We start from the raw sequence: 4,417 nt of genomic DNA, 5'->3' as shown, positions 1-4,417 counted from the left end.
CTCATACTTCACAAGGTCGAGGGGAAGTGTTCAACTGCCTGTTGTTAGGACCAGAAGCAGTACTCACACTTACTTCACCAGGTCAAAAGGAAGTGTGGAAATGTCTTCAGAAATTCCGTTGCAAACAACCCCGGTTTCCGAGGAAAGCTCAATCTCAGCCATCCTCACACCTGAATCCGCAACTGCGGAGGAAAATAGAATCCTACGGCTCCGCATGCTGGAAATGCTGGACGATTGGAATAATGGGAAAGAGCCGCCAAATGTCATCCCCGGATTCCCTGAATTATTCTCCAGGTCAAGTGGGACTGCAAATGTTCCCATAAATTATCCTGCTACCCCATTCGGGTACCCAGCCACCTCAGCCTTCTCTGCTGGATCGCCTTCTGACTCTCATCCCCGAATGTCAGCCACCGATGCAAGCATGAACATCTTTACTGCATCGCCTTGCCCAATTACGGCACAGCCTGCCACGTACAAGCCAAGCTTTGACTCATCCTCTTTTACATTCCAAGCACCAGCGTTCTCAATGGAACCAACTAGATTCGCTACCAGCACTAATCCTCTACCGCCTCAGTGCGAGCTTGCGACCAGGCAGGATCAGAGCCCCAGGATTGCAGAACAAAATGAGATTGCCAAAAGAAGGAGAAGCCTTGAACAAAGTTTGAAAAATATGCAAGGATTGAGCGGACAGAAGAGCGTCTCTTACGCCGACCTATGCATGTTCCCTCACGTGCACCTGCCAGCGGGTTTCAAGACCCCGAAGTTTGAGAAATACGATGGGCACGGCGACCCCATTGCACATCTTAAGAAATACTGCAACCAATTGCGGGGAGCCGGCGGAAAAGAAGAACTGCTAATGGCATATTTTGGAGAAAGTTTGGTGGGAGTCGCTTCGGAATGGTATATGGACCAGGACATATCTCGCTGGCATATATGAGATGATCTTGCCAGAGACTTCGTAGGGCAGTTTCAATATAATATTGACATCGCACCAGACAGAAATGCTTTGTCAAACTTAAAGAAGAAACCCTCAGAAAGTTTCAGAGAATACGCCATCAAATGGCGTGAGCGAGCGTCAAGTGGTAAAACCTTCCATGGACGAGATAGAGATGGTCACTACTTTTCTCCAGGCTCAAGAGTCCGACTATTTCCAAAACATGATGTCGGCCATGGGAAAGCCTTTCGCAGAAGCGATTAAGATCGGAGAGATGGTGGAGAACGGTTTGAAAACGGGAAGAATTTTGAGTCAGGCAGCCATAAAGGCAACCTCCCAAGCCGTCCAAAGCGGGTCTGGAGGAATAGCAAGAGGGATGAAGAAAGAGGAAACATCCACGGTAGTGTCAGAGGTGGGAGAATATCGTAATCCCGGGCTTTGTTCTTCGGAAAGAACCTCGCAACATTATTTCCCCCACCAAAATGCGACCTACGCCCCTCAGCCTTACATGGTTATGAGCACCCAGCCTTATATCCAGCGGTCACAACCAGTCAATCGGGGGCAGGCCCCACGTCCTAGGAATCAGCCTCCTCACCGAAACCACTACAATCCTCGACCTCCTTAAAATAATTTCTGTCCTCGGGAACCACCCAGGAGACCCAACTACACACCAATCGGTGAACCCTATTCCGTCCTATTCCCTAAGCTTGTCCAAATGAATTTGTTGCAGCCCATACCACCAAATGGGCAGAACCCGGGATCACCATCATATCAGCGGGGTGTCAGATGTGCATACCATTCAGGGGTAGAAGGGCACGACACCAACGACTGTTGGACATTGAAACAAGCTGTAGAGAATCTGTTAGACCAAGGGAAGATTGTGTTGAGAGACGAGGATATCCCAAATGTGACCAATAATCCGTTGCCCGCCCACGACAACGGGCCGATAGTTGGGATGATTTGTGAAGACGAGGAAGTCGATCTGGCACTGAAAGCCATAATTGCTATTGCTGATACAGAAAAGGGACCCAGGGTAACTCCGGAACAAGAAAAATGAATAAGTGATGTATTCAAGCAGGCCTCCATGGTATGGGGGACGGTCAAAACACCTCGGCCGAACGAGCCAGTGTTTGTCGGACGCATACCACAGGAGCCAAAATACAACAAAGAGGGAGATGATGAGGTGTCCCCGCTCGACGAGAGTGAGGAAATATGTGAGGCGACAAGGGAAGAGCTATGCGAAATACACATGGTCCAGCCAGGAGAGGGCACTAGCATCGTTGAAGTATCGTACATGGGACCAAGCACCTAGTTTCAAAACTAGAAGGCTACGCCATTCTTGATCAAACGGAAGTCCTAATGAACCTGTCTTGCCACTTTCTCTGCATCACGAGTAACCCCAGAGAGTGGCTCGGATGTTTTTCTTCAGTTTCATGTTTTTTTTTCCTGAATGTCAACCTTTTTCCTTATCTTCCCCAAAATGCCAAGAAATGAAATCGTGCTTGATTACCCACTTTCTTCTTCTATGTTTTCTTTTGTGTTCTCTTCAATTCTGATAAATGCAACTTTAAATAACATGACATGTTTGAGGACTTCATGCCCGGATCACGAGAACTCCGATCAGATTTCGAATAATGAGTCAAAAATTTGAGATATAAAGGATTTGAAAAATAGGAACAACTAAAGAAAATTGGTTCATGGTTTGGAGAATGTCCGTCATTAAAACAGAGTTTGAGAGCAGTAAATGGGTTTAGACCCGTACAGAATGATAACCTTAATAACTGCGGTTTGTCACGAGCAATTATACCCAGAAAGAATGGTCCATACGTCATTGAAGAACGTTACCAAATGGAGCATTTGTATTTGGGCGACGTCGAAAGAAACGACGTCAGCCTTGCTTGGAAAGCAGGTGCAGCGATATGTCTAAATCACCCTGGCGATATCTTTGCACAGTTTGAGATGACGAAGGCTTTCATTCTCGCTACCCAAACACTATCAACCCTTTGCAAAACCCATTTGAGCTGGTTACTCTTCTTTGATTACCCTCTTTGGAACCTAAAAATATTGTTGAAAATAAAGTGAAAAAAAAAAAACAAAAACAAAAACAAAAATCCAAAAAAACAAAAGTGTGCCTGAACTACGTTTGACTTGATTCCGAAAGGATACATAGGCAACCTCTCCTTGGGGTTCAGTCACACCAACAATAAAATCCAGGAATTCCCCCCGAAAATAAAACTGGGGCAGAAGTTATAACGATTCAGCAATAATCCCACCCAAAAGTTCCAAAGTTGTAGTTCAATCCAAATTCTTTTCACCCCAAACCTTTTTTAAGTCCTTCTGATCAATCAGCAAAGCATTTCAAAATAGGAAGATGGAATTATTTGGGTCCGATACAACAAAATGAGGAGAATAAAGATGAGAGAGTCTTGTCGGTGAAAACCTTTGGGCACCGTGAGGCAACGAGAGAAGAGAAATTGAAATGAGAGCGCTTGTTTAGTAAAAACTCGCAAGGAGTACTAGCAGGCGACAGTAAGAAGAGAAATGAGAGAGGTCGACTAGCGAAAACCCGCAAAGGGCGTTGTCGGCCAAAAAGATGATTCCACCTCAGAAAGTCCTTTCAAGGTTTCCCGGGTTTTTAAAAAAAAATATAGATCTGTTTTGATTCATGAGGAAATGCAAGTTCTCGGAGGTCAGGCATCCAGTCCAAAAGGCATGTCATGTCAGTTTGAAACTGGCATACACCCCAGACAAGTCCCTCTTTTCTCCCCGAAAGGGGAGTTTCTCTTTAAACTCATATGTTCTCCTTTACATAGTTTTCTTTGAGTTCTTTTTGATCTAACTCTTAATTCCGTAGTAATCGCAAAGAAAGGTGGCAGGACCGGTTTTAAAGGGCTCCGTTTGGCGAGAGTCGAATAAAATGTGCAACCTCGGTGGCGCGTCAGTCCCATCCCGACTGGCCATGATAGTTGATTTGCTTCCAAAACCGACAAATCCCCACAGGCTATCCCTTGTACAATTCCCCAAAGAAGTCCACCCCAGCACATCCCCAGCAAGTTTGCTACAAAAAAAAAAAAAAATCCCCACAGAGTCTCCCTGATAAAATCCCCACCAAAATCCCCAAGCAGAAAGGGACAGAAAAGCCAAAGCCTTATAAGACAAATCATCACAAAATCTGGAAACGCAAGTCTGAGTAGTCCAAAGGTTTTCGCATGTGAAATCCAATCAATAGCAGAGTTTCTCAACAAGAATTGGGCCAAGACAGAGCAATTGGAACAATCAAGGCCCCCAAACCAACCGCCGTTGTCAAACTAATAATCTTTCTTTGTTTAAGAAAATTGAGACAGGTGCGACACAAAGCAGCTGTGCAAGAAGCAGGTGTAGCCCAAAAGAGATAAATCGCGCAAGCATTGAAACAACCCTGCAGCAGAAAACGACCAAAGGTAAGTTTCCCATAATGTTTTCATGCATTTTGATGGATCTCCC

This window comes from Nicotiana tabacum, chromosome 3 (assembly GCF_000715075.1).
Source record: "Nicotiana tabacum cultivar K326 chromosome 3, ASM71507v2, whole genome shotgun sequence".
NCBI classification, from domain to species: Eukaryota; Viridiplantae; Streptophyta; class Magnoliopsida; order Solanales; family Solanaceae; genus Nicotiana; species Nicotiana tabacum.
Note: the sequence above shows the minus strand (reverse complement) of the source record.